This window comes from Haemorhous mexicanus, chromosome 1 (assembly GCF_027477595.1).
Source record: "Haemorhous mexicanus isolate bHaeMex1 chromosome 1, bHaeMex1.pri, whole genome shotgun sequence".
NCBI lineage: Eukaryota > Metazoa > Chordata > Aves > Passeriformes > Fringillidae > Haemorhous > Haemorhous mexicanus.
Window position 1 is genome coordinate 122,389,976 of NC_082341.1, and position 14,706 is coordinate 122,404,681.

At 37.8% G+C, this 14,706-nt stretch overlaps 1 long non-coding RNA gene across 1 annotated transcript; it reads left to right on the forward strand.

The window, feature by feature from the left end:
- Window positions 1-1,145: 1,145 nt before the first annotated feature.
- LOC132331925 (uncharacterized) lies at window positions 1,146-3,720 on the forward strand. The gene is made up of 3 exons (XR_009487709.1): window positions 1,146-1,215; window positions 3,011-3,091; window positions 3,335-3,720. It is a non-coding gene; the product is annotated as an uncharacterized LOC132331925 (long non-coding RNA).
- Window positions 3,721-14,706: the final 10,986 nt, after the last annotated feature.

Below are 14,706 nucleotides of genomic sequence, written 5' to 3' on the forward strand. Positions count from 1 at the left end.
ACCCATGTAATTTAAGCACAGCCCAAGCTTCTACTTAAACTAAACCTACTTTGCTCTGTAAGACACTGCAATCCTCAGTGTGTGATGAGATAATGAAAAACATTCAGAGCCAGGAACTGGCAGGGTCACTCAAGGACTGACTGAGCAATGAAGTCTTTGATCCTGCTGTCTTGCTGTAGCAAGAGTATGAATCATCTGCACCAAACTGCATGCAGAAGTGATGCTTATTTCACTGCCAGATTTATGGACATCCCCTCGAAGTCTGAGCATGTTCTGAAAGCCATAAGGACTCGCTAGACCCAGCCCTGTCACATGGCTGTGAGAATATGCATCACACTCGATATAAGGGGAGAAAAAACTTGTGTAGGTTCCTTAACTCTCATCTCTTCCTCCTACTCTGCTATCATAATTTTCCTTTCACATACTGAATTAAAAATGGGTCTATGCTGCCTGCAATTTGTATTGTCTTAACACATAGAAAACTTAAGGATGAGTCATTGACAACTTAATTTCATTTAACACCAGCTTCTGTTTCCAGCTGAAGGCCAATCATCGCCACTGAATTTCCTACTGTACTTTTATTAGCATGTAAAAGCATTGTCCACTGCCTTGATGGCATAAAGATTCACAGGCTTGGGCATCAATATTTTATTTACAAATGAGCCCAAGTGTGAGAAGCCACATTAGAACCCTAGCCTGTGGATATATTTCTATTCTTCCTGAAATGGTACCCATCCTCTTTGCTGATCACCAAGGTTTGTGATGAGGAAAACCTGAGGGCTTAGAAATACTATCCAGTGTGAACTAAAATTGGATTATAATGTGTCTGCAACTGGTGGCATGTCATAGAGTCAGTCTAGACTGGAAAACTTTCTGCAGGGTAGGCACTAATGTCAGCTCTTCAGTATGGCTGCTGTCACTGGGGTATGCCAAAAGCTTTTGTCCTTTGCAAGACAGCAAAGTTGTGGAGGTCCAGAGAACAACTACTTTTAGATAAAGTCTGTTGATATAATTTCAGAGGAAAGGTGTGGTTTTCAAGAGTGTTTTTCCAGAAGCTGTGTTGAGAAGTGACTGTGCATTGTTGGCTGTTGCAAGTTAGCAATTGACAGGTTTTAGATGATGAAATCAAAGTGGCCTAGTTTCCAGTCGACCAGCATCCTTGGCAGATGGTGGAAGCCTCCTGCCTTCTCTGTGTGGGCTGTTCCTGGAGCCAAGGTAAGATCCTCCACCTGACAGGGGCAGGGGTGCTCTGCTGGCTGTGACCCAGTGAGCCTGTGTGGACAGGAGAGAGGTGAGGGCAGTGGAACTCGTGCTGCAGATCGCCTTTCTCCAAGCATTATACTGTGTAAGGAGTAAATACCTTTGGGCCCTTGCCTTTCTGTCTACAGTCAACATTAGCTCTTGGGTTCAAAAGCTATGAGAGTGAGAGAGCCAGGTCAGAGTCTGACTGACTGAGAGAGAGGACCAGGCAATGTGATCCCATTTATTTCCTTGAGAATAAATTAAATCATACACAAAACTGTAGATTGTATGTTGGAGGGTGGGATTTTCCAAAGCTCCCAGACCCAGCATGGTAACTTTATTTATGCACCTCATCCTAACTCTGATTAAAGGAGAATTAGGAACCTAAGTAACAGTCAAAGTCTAACCTAAATGACTCTAATAGGATTTGCTGTATCAATTGATTAGCCTTAACCCCACTTGCTGTATTTAAAATGGTAGATGATGGGAGTTTTGGCACTGATTTTGAAGAGTCTACCATTTTATAAAGCTTATATAAATGCAATGATGATGCCTGAAAATCTTGAAAAATGTACAATCACAACATTAGGTGTCCTAATTCACAGCCTGGTAAAAAATTTCACTGGGGAAACAAAGCTTTAGATTGCTGATAAACAATGATGAAGCCATGTTGGTACAAGTTTTTGCAGTGATAAAAATGAATAAAATAAATATTGGGTAAGAGATCCCTCATTTTCTATGGCCAGTTAAAACATACAGTGTTTCAGAGAAATGTTGCAACAGCACAATCGAGGCAGGCCTTCATTTGGTGTTCATTACTTTTATGTGCAGGGTGTGCAGCAAAGAGCCATATGTTGTGGTAGATAAGGTGCACTGACACTGTCAGTACCTGTGAGCAAATTCTGGCTGATAACTATTTGCAGCAAGGATTGCAGATGAAAGTAAGCAGAGTGATGAGAAGTAGAGATGTAATACCTTTGTCTGCTGAGCATTGTAAAACTAAGACTGCTATGCCTCACTATCAAAATTAATTTCTCCTAGTCAAATGGAAAGCAGACTTCATCAGTGGGACCAATATTTCACTCTAAGAAAAGCTGATTTTAAAGAGAAAGACTAATTAGCTTTACAATGCTGTTTCTTTAAACTGCGAACAAGGACTTTTCTGTATGTTTTACAAATAACAAGTTATTTATAATGAATGTAAATAAATCTGTCCAGAGGACAACCATCCATTTACTGCATTCCAAGATTAGAAAATTTGCTTTCATTTTGTATTGTAAGCCCCAAAACCTATGAGAGCATTCTGTGTCAAAATATTTGTATTTGAATTTAAAATGTCAGATGGATATTTAGATACTGTACTTGCACTGACTAGATTGTCAACATTGGACATTTCAGGACAAAAATTCAATCCAAACTGGCAGATCTCTCTACATGCAGATTGGTAATTCTCTGTGAAACCTTTGAGTTTAAATGAGGAACATCTTCAAAGAAATGATTCTGCATAGTTTTATTGCAAGACCTAGATGAATGGCTTTATTTTCAAAAGTGCTTGAACTTGCACAAAGTATCAGAGGAGGATATAGGGCTTCTCAAAATTATGTCTATCGAGAAGCTTATCTCTAGGAACTTATAAAGAAGTTGGGCAGAGTCTAAGCAGTGCAACATGTAAATTCTAAGCATTCGGGTATTATTTGCCCATCTCCCTGACAGTAAAACCAAAGCTAACAAATAACCACATTGCATCATAATTTCTTGCTACTTTCAGGGAAATCCTGTTTACTTTGACCCTTGCCTGCCAAGTGAAACAATATTTGAGTCCTTCGGTGAGATACAAACTTCAATCCAGGTGGGCAATCACTGGGTATTAACTGACTCAGACGAGTTAAAAAATGAATTAAGTATTTTTATTCTTGATTTTCTTCACTTTCTTCAGTAAATTTAACTAGAAAATAATGCTTTCTATATTGCTAATAATAATCATATTCATAATCTAAATGCAACACCATTGAAGGAAGCATGCATGAACCATTTCTATCTTCTGTCAATGTGAGCCATTTCTATCTTCTGTCAATGTTCTCCTGTCTTTTAGGTCATGAAGGTAGCCAGAGGACAGACCTGTCCCTAGGCAATGAAATAAGTCTTCCCTGTGATGTCCTTTCAGCCGTCAGGGCAAAGGAACATGGTATCGTATCAGTGAAATTCATTAAAAGGCATGAGCACGGAAGGACTTAAAATGTAGTTCCATGCTGTGGTTAACCTGAAAAGATACCTGTGATTCCAAAAAAAAGCATGCAAAAAGGTGAATAATGTGCATTGATGGTACTACTACTATGGTTGATGTTGCTCTGTTCTCTTAGGTTCTGTGCAGATGCAGAATGAGTTTGTCTCTGGCCCCGGGCAGCCTATACGTACACATAAGAATGACACAAAAAGACAGAATTTGACAGAGGATAAGAAAACAGTGGAACCATACTGGTCAAAATAAGAAGCCTAAATTATTGCATGCCTGGAGCTTAGTTCAGGAGAAGCCTAGAAATGGCCTAGACGAGAGCTTCAAGGAGGGGCTGAAAGCAGCAGACTCCTTTTGAAGAGCTTTTCTCAGTGGTGAGGCAGAAGCTGACCTGCACTGATTTCTAACTCACTGCTAAAGAAGTGCTGATGCCATAGGTTAAATGGCCACAGTAAAAAGTGTTTTGATTTGAGGATAAGCATCTTAGGTTTGATGTCAAATATAAATTGGAGTATGCAGAAACATACAGAGAGCTTACACTTTCAGATGTGCACAGTATACAAAACCAGAACAAGGTCTCAATAAATAAGACAACAATAACGTGAAAGAGAAAATGAGAAATTCAATCCTGGACACTTTTTTTTTTTAATTAATTCACTCTGTGAATTATTAAAAAAAAAAAAAAAAAAAAAAGAAGTATGATCTAGCAATGGAAGAGCGTGATGTTCAGGCATAGCCAAAATGACAGGCAGAAGAATGACATCTGCCACAGCAGCATGGGTTAAGCTGTGAGGATGAGGCTGTTGGCTAATCATTCTTCAGAGGAAGCCTGGAAGCCGTACTAATATATTAGTTGCCAGATAAATGTTTTGGAAGTGAGAAGTGGATGTGATAACCCTAAAAAAGCATGACCAATTGCATAGAATAAATGGTATTTGATTTATATCTGATGGCAATACAAGCACAAAAGAGATCACATACTTTAGTCTATCTCAGAACTGTTATTAGTCATCTCTGTCCTCTAGCAAAGCAGTAGGGTATCTCATCTTTGATTTCTAACAGTTATTTCCATCTCATATTAAACTATTTTTGGACTGAATGGGTAAAAAGTTTTGCTTCCAAACAAAAGTAATATGGTCTTAATGCATATATCTATTATGGCCTGTTACTAACCTCCTTTTATCTGGAGAAACAGTCATTCACTCCAGCTTTTTGTTTGCTTGTTTGTTTGTTTTTCTTACATATTCAATGTTTAATTCATCACAAACACTTGATTATTCATCCTCTTTAATCATCTTCATTCTGTGAGAGAGCCCGATGAAAAAGTACAGAAACTATGCTTTTAGGACATTTTTACCTGCTATTTCTCTAGCTTTTAAAAAGCTAAGAAACTTATTTTCTCCCCTTTGCAAAGGCTGTGTGGCCTGGCTCTCAATTAAGGCATATTTCTGCAGTCCTGTCTTCAGACTGACTTCTTTGTAAACTTACCATTTTCTGTCTTACAGATCACCCCAGAAAATGTTTCTAAAACACCAACACTACTCAGTTATGTAGATTTACACCAAAAAGGTAAATCATCAAAGTATGCTCCTTATTCACCTTGATTTGAAGATGGTCTATCCTGAGACTAGCACAGGGAGTAGCTCCCTCCCTCCTCTGAGGACTCACAGAACCAAGGGCTTCTTTCTTGGCTCTCTGCTGAGATGACAAACTACTGTTCTGGCCCTGATTATGCAGCAGACTCACGTTGCCATGAATAAAGATTTTATCAGCCCCCTCAGAAGAAAACGAAACAGAAGCTGTAAAATAAGAACTAAGTTGTTAAAAGTAAAGTTAAACTAAGTTGTTAAAACTCACCACTTAGTGAATAAATAAGCTAAATAAAGAATAAAATCTACAATCTGATCTACCCAAATGTGACTTTTGGTTTAAAAGACTTTGCTTTTTGGCAGTTTGGCAAATTGAGAAAAGGACACACTCAGGTACAAAACTAAAACTGGTGGTAAACTTTAGCAGCAACAACAAACTGAAGAAAGAAAATAGTGTCTTTATAAAAATTTTACATCCATTTCATATCTACAATAAGAAAGAAAATGAGGAGGAAGCTTTTGAACAATCAACTTCATATTAATTAAGGGCTGCACTAACTTTTTCTAATTTACATATTTCAGATTGTGGATATCATCATTATTCCAAGATGCAATGCAGATAATTAAGCCTATTTTTTCATGTCCTGTAAATTATCTGTCCACAAAATGCTGAGTTTCTGATTAATTTCTTCTCTATAGCTTTCCAGTGACCCAAATCCTTAATTTTCTTTAAGATCAATATCCTTAGGCTGTTTCTTCATAGACTACATTTTAAACATGAAAAATATTTCACTTGATGTGGAGGTGTAAAGGTGAAAGGTTAGCTTCCCATGTACATCATCCTAGTTTGTACACCTTACTCTGCTTCCCACCCTTGTAGTGAAAAGGGCATTTGTGCTTTGGCCATGAGCAAATCAGACTGCTACACCTAAATGACAGATGAAATCTCACTGCAATGCACTTAGCAGTAATCAGGTTCACATGTACACCCTTTAGAGACCTTAATAACAGCCTCTCTAGAATCTCTTCAAATTGGCAATTCACACATGCTTTTCCTTCATACAGTAATTTTAAACGATTTTTCTATAAATAACAGAAGCTTGACTAACTCTAAATTTGTTCCGTGTCTCTTAAACTATTCCAGCTGTGGTTAATTCAATTTTCCTAATCATCAATAACTCCTAGTGCAGAACCTCCAACTCCTGCCCCACCCAAAGTCTTACCCTGAGTTTCCCATTGGGCTCCCCCACTTCAGTTCTTCAGCTCCCTCACCCCAGACCTAAAGCCCTCCTAGAGCTGCCCCATCAATCAGATCTCTCTCATGGTGTCACCTTTGCCAGCTTACTCCCTGGGCAAGATTTGAACAGGTGGTGTGAGTGTCCTCAGCCACCTGTCTGAGGTACGTAGGCGAGGAAAAAGGACAGGCACAAGTTCAGTGTGTTTCCTCCCTCTCCTCCATCCACCCTCCCCTTACCATACAAATTAGAGTTTGATCTCCTGGGGTCTGCAAGAAACAGAGAAATGCCTTTTAAAGGGCATTTCCCTCAAAACCACATGCTGAGGGAGGCCTGGATTATCAGAATTTCAGCTTCAAGGCAGGAGAGGAAACTGGAGTGGCATGAAGGCTACAAGTGCCACAGCTCCTCCTGGAAGCTGCAGGTAACTTCAAGTTCCCACTGGGGCACTGGATGCAGTTTGACGGGGAAGCAGTGTTTGGAACAAATAATTTTGCCAGAAGCTTTTATTGTCAGATTGCAAAGTAGGAGAATTATTGGGCAACTGACTGGTGCATAGTTAACCAAGAAGTCTGGGGCAGCTGTACTTTTTTTACAGCTCCAAAAAAGCTGATTTACATTAGGATGAGTGATTGCACAGCACATGGTTAAAGAATAACTTAAGAACCAAGCCTTGCCTCCACAAGGAAATTGGAATCGTGTCCATAATTCATACCTGCATAACTGGCCATAGGGGCCTTCCTGCACCTTCCCCTGGCCGTGTGCTGTAACTTCACAATATTTTTCCTATATTCCTTGTTGGAAGTGAAACTTCTCCTCTGAGTGATGAAGCACTCAGGCAATGCCAAGATTTGTCTTTATTTAATGTATTTAAAGAACTACTTATCCAAATCACTTTGAGTCTGGACATAAACTCTTTATTCAAACGCCAAAAATACTAATGGAAAATAATCTATTCTGAGGGTACCAAAGGTGAAGAACCACTGAAATTTATAATGGAGAGCAGTACATCTCCATAGAGGTGAACATCTAGTTTTACTTTTGAAACAGAAAACTCAATTCTGTAAAAGGAGTAGCCCAAGCATTTGGACAGCAATCTTATTTCTGTTGCCATGAATATTTGTGTTGGAGTGTTGACTAAGGAATTATAATTTAATATTTCTTAGTCACAATGATTTCCAGTTGCCCCTGTATTTCAAGCACCACCTAGTGGATCTATTTTAAAGCTACCAAAACAAAAGCAAGTAGCAAAATATTTTTTCCTTTCAAGGTATGAATGGCAGCTGTCAACCTGCCCTCTTTAAAACTTGCTATTTGATTGCTTGTTCATAGCAAGTCACAACAGCTTTGAAAAACACTAAGTTAATACAAGTGAACAGTACTGCTTAGTATGAACAAAATTTGGCTCTTATTGAGCCTCAGTGTAGGACATTCTCTTCCCAATTCATTATGCCAGAATATTAAGATGGATATGTCCATCTTAATTTTCAGAATTTCCTGAGTAAAGAAAAATAAACTTCTTCTTCCTCTAAATGGAAACAAGTGAGAAAGACTGAGTAGTCATTATTTTAATACTGGAAAATAACTAACCGAAGAAAGAAGGTATTTCTAATCTTGTTCACCAGGCAGTCAAATGTGGCCATATAATTATGTAAGCATATAATTTTTAAAATGAAGTATATTAAGCTCAGAGACACTTGATAGATGTCCTATCTGAGCAATTACCTACCACAAATATAACATTAATCAATACACTGTTTGTTAAAATTTTTATTCTTCTTGCTGATTTAATTTATTAGAGAGGGACGGTTACTTATTTAAAATTCTGTATTTGATCTGAGCAGCACATCTTAATGTATATAATTCATGCATTACATACTACCTATGAAAAGCATTTTTTGGCAAGACCTCAGAATTATTGTTGCAAGAAACTAAGATTTGATTGCAAATAATAAAAATTGGGATCTTTAAAGTGATGGGTGATCAGCCTAAAGTAAACTAAGTTTACCTTGACACAGGACTGAGACCAAACCTTGAGTGCCTTGTCTAATTAGGGAACTTAATTCCAGACCTTGCAGTTAAGATCAGATAGCAGAAATGGCCATGACTAGGCAACTAAAATAGAAAGAATACTGTGAAGTGTCACAGTGAGAGAAACCATGTAATGCCAGAATCAAGCATGGGTGTTTATAAGATGCAGGTACTGATCAAAGATCAAAACAGCTGAAAACAGAAATCAGTGAAGTAACTGAAAGCAAAAACCACTGCTAAGAAAAAAAATAATCCTGAGCTCTCTTCCCTGCAAACACTTTTGAGTGGACTAGAATTAATGGGGTTGGTGCAGCAGCTGATCAGACATTTGGCTACATAAGTTAATGAAAAGCTTTAAAAATATGGGCAGCCTCTGTGTCTGGAATGAAATATAGCAAGGATTGTATATCTCTCTTTGATGAGGCTGTTAAATTAAAAATGGTTCACAACAGCCAATGGCTTATGGGTTCCATCATCTAATTAGCTATTTCATCTGTATTTTATATTTATTCATTCAATTAATCTATATTTAGGGAGAAAAAAGGGTCTTAGTTCTAACTTTTGTATATTGAAAGTATTTTTATGCATTTTACACTGAACCCAGAGTATAGAGTTACCTTGGTATTTTACAGGAAGGCATGACAGGAAATAAATACATTCTTGTAAGTAACACAGAGCTACAAGCAGAGATAAAGAACAGACATTTGTAATTAATGAGGAAATGTAGTTACTATTGATTGACTGAATACATATGATGAATGTACTATTTACCAATCAACACAATTTTATCTTTATTTTGAAATTGCCTTAGTTGGTTTGGTCTGTATGTAGCACATTACAAGATATCTCTGCTTTAAAACAGAATTTAACTTGCACTCTTCCTAGATATACTAAAGGGGAAATCCACTTTGGTGCCTATTTGTTCATGGTATTCTTTTGTAAATATCTGGATATTTAAATATAAATAAAACTTTTTTTTTGTGCCTAAATAATGTGTTATAAATACCTTAATCCTGAGGATGCTGAGTGGCTGTGCTAACAAAGCAGGTGAAAGGCTTACATATTTTGAAGAAAACAAAACTTCTTCCTTTCCCAGATTTGCATTATTTTAGAGTGGTGCAAACACAAAATATCAAATGTTCTGATTTATAGGTCTCATTCTGACAACATTAACAGAGAACTCATCCTGCATAGACGTCCATTTATAGGCAACAGGCTCCAGACACAGGGTTTGGAGAGAGAGATTGTTTTAATTCTCTCCAGATCTTTCAAAGCAAGTGAGCTTGGAGCTAGTTCTGGAGATAACCTTGCAGTCCCCCTTCTTCTGCTTAGCAGCTAACATCTACAGCACTGTGCTGTCCGACTCTTAAATCTGACCACCACACAAACCTCACAGCAAAAAGTGTCTAGGAAAAAAAATGCAAGCACTGCTGAGAGAAAGATTTTAGAAAGTTCTTTAAGGTTATAAAATTGATGAAAATTTCCCAAGTTTAGAACTTTGATTAATACAATGGGATGTGGTATGGATGGTGGAAGCTGAGCCAAACCACTCATTTTACCAAAGACAAAAGTTTCAGGACTTCTTGAACAAGAATGAAAACCAGAGAATCCTGTGAAAAAGACCCAACTTTCTGCCATTTCTGAAAAAAAAAAAAAAAAAAAAAAAAAAAGCAAAAGTTTTAGGGGAAAAAATAAATAGGGCCCTGCTGTGACATGAAGAGCCAGGCAGTAAAAAATATTTCATTTATCTAATGAAATAATCAAGAGTGCAGGAGTCAAAATGATGCAGTCACTTGCAGAATAGGACTTCAGAAAAGTTTACACGTATTTTCCACCACAGCAAACAAAAAATCACAAATAAGGTAGAAAAATCGTGCACCCTTTCCATAATGTGTTTAATACTTCTTTTTCAGAATAAGTGCCAAAGCAAATTTATGGAACAGGTGACTGTCTCAGCAAATGCACACCATGTCTCACTTTGTTTTAACTACAAAGATTATTCTTGAATCTAATGTCTGAGGTGGAAATCACAGTTTGTCTTTGACATAATAATGGAATTGTTCCTGACAATTTTCCTTGAACATCAGGAAATTATGAAGTTAAACTAAAACTAGAGAATTGCACTCTGTGCATATTCTCAGGCAAGCAGGCTAGCATGTGAGGTTCCTAAAAGACTAGCTTTGTGTATTTTTACCTACAGCTCATCAAAGCCAAATTTTTAGATGGAGGTGAAACATATAAGCAGCTGTGCTGCAGTAAAAATGTCACAGCCTAAATGGAACTAAAGAAGCTTTTCTTACTACAGGTCACCTAAAAATACTTTGACAAACAGGGGGGTATCTAGCAGTGTCTGTACAATAGTTCCATGCTTTTTCTGATCTGGCATATGGAATATCTTGAGACAGGTAAGAACAGGCTGTTTGCTAATGGACTGGGAAAAGTACAGTCCAAATAGTGCTATGATGCAGAGCAGAAGTAACCCAGCCATGTAAACTCCATCTACTGGGGACTTTCTGTAGCCCTCAGGCTGTAGTCAGGATGATGGCAGAGCCCAGCTTCAAGCAAGCAATAAGGATGAGCAATTTGTACACCAAAAGATAGATTGCTCTATGTGATTAGGAGCAAAGGCAGTAAGAGACATTCATTTTACACAAAATATGAGTGATATTTAAACTAAAAAATAGACTGATGGACAAAAGGGTTTCACAGAGAGGATGTAGGTAATAAAGGGCATATATATTTAATTTTTAAGACTGTCCTTCATAAGAACTAATGAGAGCAGATCTCTCAGTAACTAATCATTGTTGTAGACACAACCTGCTGTGATATGTTCCCTTAAACCAAACATCTGGTACACACTGGTATCAAATATACCAATACTTTAGTATAAATTAGTATCTCTGTGGAGAAGGGCTTGCCAGTGTGAAAAGCTTTTGTCTTGCCTCGTGCTCCTAGATAATGGAGCCCACTAAAAATAACACACCGTATAACAAAGGAAATAAAATCAAAGTATCTAGGAGGCAAAATCATTGTTGGTTAAATGCAGTAATTTCTATTTTAAAGACAGTGTATACTACTTTGGCTGCTTTACTTTCTCACAGTGCTAGCTTTGAGCTATTACAATCTATTTAATTGTCCATCAATTGTATTTTATTCTATGATTATTTACAGTCTATCATACAATTTTTCAGTCCTTTCACACAATATTTTACTTGAAATTCTTTCCTTAGTGCAAGCTTGGGATTGACCTCATTCCCAAAAAGTGCACCAATAACCTTAACATACTGTATAACTTTATCACTCTTTTATGATCAGTGTATTTTCTAGAAGGCCTGTTGCATATTTTGAAATATGCATGCATCCTTGTCATGTAGATGCTACTATACAATCAGAACTGTTCAAATCCTGTGAAAGAATGCTTGATGGAATCTGAGACCTGCCCTGGACTTCAACATAGAAATGAATTTCTCACAGGGAGCAGAACATGTAGTTGTTTCATAACTACTGAGTAAATGATATATGACAAAATCTTTATTCCTACATGTAATAGCTCAGAACTATTAAGTCTCACGCACACAGAGGGGAATTATTTATCTGCAGCTGAGCTCTGTTTGTCACTCCTTTGTAACCCATGTTTTGAGGACTTTCATTAATGCAATGATCCTTTAGGCCAGATGAAGTTGGGCATCCCAATCTCTTGACGCCAGCTAAAGCCAAGGGGCAGCTGGAGGAGTGCTGATAACTGGGACATGCTGGAAGGCATGTTCATCAGCAGTCACCAGTACCTGAGCTTTGACTTCGTCTCATGAATCATTCACAGATTTTCTCAATCATAGAAAATAATAAAAGTATTGGGATACCTGAAGGCCACATAGTCCAGCTTGCTGTTTGAAGATGGTCTATCACCAAGACTAGATCATAATGGACTGATGTATTTTTCATCTTTTTTGAGACAGGAGAAACAGAAGAATACTAGTAGCATGTATTTTCTACTTATTTAACAAATATTTTTGTAATTCTTCTGAGTTACAGTTCAGCTACACTGAGAAACAGAGGCAGTGGGCTATTTACAGTTTGTCTGTTGTCTAGTATTAGTTTTTAAGATTCTTGGAGCCACTTTCTGTGTGTAGCCAAGACTTGACAAAGCACCTGTTTTACAGTTCAGTGACAATCTTGGAGACGTAGGAGAAAATCATGGTGGCTTTTTTACATTTTAATGGTTAAGAAGAGAAACTTCTCTGCATTTTCTGAGCACTTCAGAACTTGTGTATTAAATCTCAATCATTCCTGTAGAAATTGTTACCGTAAAGTTTTCCTCACTTTAAAAAAAAAGTATGAATGTTCTTCTTCTGGTTTTGTCCAAAGAAGCTAAAGGGAAAAAGGTATCTCAAAATGGTAAATGCAGTCATCCTTTAAGTTTGCTTTTAGGTTGGCACAATAACTATGCTAAAAGCAGTAATGGGAAAATCCAAAAGGTTTTGCTGAATGTAACAGGGAAGATTTTGTTAAGGACCTACTGATTTCAAGATTAAACAAACTAAAACTGTCTTCCTCCTGAGCACTGTTGCAGTCTAGAGCTCCATTTCTAGAAGGGCCCCAAGTCCTTTCCAGGGTCATGAACACATGTCCATCTGATAGGCATTTCAAAGAAGCACGAGGAAATTCAGTCCTGATGAAAATATTCCTGTTGGTTGGCACTCCCTGTCCAATTAAGTCAATTCAGAAAACTGCCAGCAGAGTGGCCTAGAAATGGCTCCATTGGCACCAACTCTGCAAGTCATGCCCATGGATGACGCAGACCTTCAGTACGATAATCTGATGGCAAAGGGTGGTGGAATCCAAGCACCATAGCTCAGATCACAAACAATATTCCTGAACCTAACTACTGGACGATGGAAAATTAGAGGGGATAAAAAAGAGGCCTAAAAGCACTTTGAAAAATGAACTGTATGTATTTCCAAAGTCTCTAGAGCCACATCAGGCCGGAACTTGAACTATAATATTACAGAACTAATTGCCACAGAGCATTCCAGTAAGTCCTCAGAGGCTTGCATTATTCCCCATCAAAAAGGCTCATTTGAGCCTAAGCTTGCAATGCAGACTGGAATCCTGCTGAACTTGCACTTTCTTTAAGGATAATTTTCACTCTACCACATTCCTAATGGTATAGATAAGGAGGAACAATGTAGAACCACTTGCAAGCACAGACACCAACATCATCAAAAACTGGAAATATTTGCAGCACATTGGATTTTTGTCATACAAATCACAGTAACCATGATAAAGTGAATAAAAAAAATCCTAGTGCTTTTACTTATTTCCCTTTACATTGCATATTTAACTAAATAGATGTTATTAAGTCATCAGGGGCCAGCACCATCTCAAAGGCACTTCTACAAAAGAAGCACCATTTAAAACTCCAAATATTCAAAAACAACTGTCAGCCTCATAAAATAAATGGCCTTGGGTCAAAACCAATGAGATATTAAGTAGTAAATTCGAGTTCTCCTTTCCTGACGCCCATTTTTAAACTTTTTGGCTGCTTTCTTTCCAGACTTCTTTGTCTAATCAGGAGGGCCAAAACCATTTAAAACACTGGCATTTTAATATCATTTTATGATTCCAAAAATAGAGGATTAAGCCACATTTCCTGGATCAAAGGATAAAATCTTGAGAACTGGCAATTTGCTATGAACCAGATGGTTCAAAGGCTGTTGTTTCACTGGACCAGACTCCCTAATGGACTTCCGTGGCCGATTCTTTTTGAGTGTTACTGATGTCAAATTTAAGGTCTCTAAGATTGCAACTGGAATTCTCATTGTGGTATTCATCATGTAACTTGCTGGGATGTATCCATGGCCAGTAGACCTAAGAAATGCTGAGATCTGAACTCTCTCATCACTGGGAAGAGATTAGAAGCCACATTTCTCACAGCAGTATTACCATCACCACACCAAAATGCGTTCCAAGACTGAAGTTATTTCACTGTGGCTAAATGAAATAAGGACAGAAGATGCCAGGAAAACAAACAAAAAACCCCAGCAAACCAAAGGCAGAAATGAATGCCTAGCCTATCAGTAAGGAGACTGTCTAATGTGGGCACTCCTTGCAGAGCCTGTGCTCTGTTTGACTCACTTGACTCACAGTAAACTCACTGTTTACTTTTCTTCTGCCTATTCAATCTTTTTGTATTCACGTTATAACGCTTCACTAAGTAGTGAAAATCCCCTCATGCCATACCTGCCTATGGACTAGGAAAACTGTAAAAAAGGAAAGAAATATTATTTGAAAGACTGAATCTAAGGGTTCCACCTATTTCTTAACTGTTGTGCTAGAGGCAGGAGTGCAGTCTAACTTGTGGATAGTGTTTTAAGGG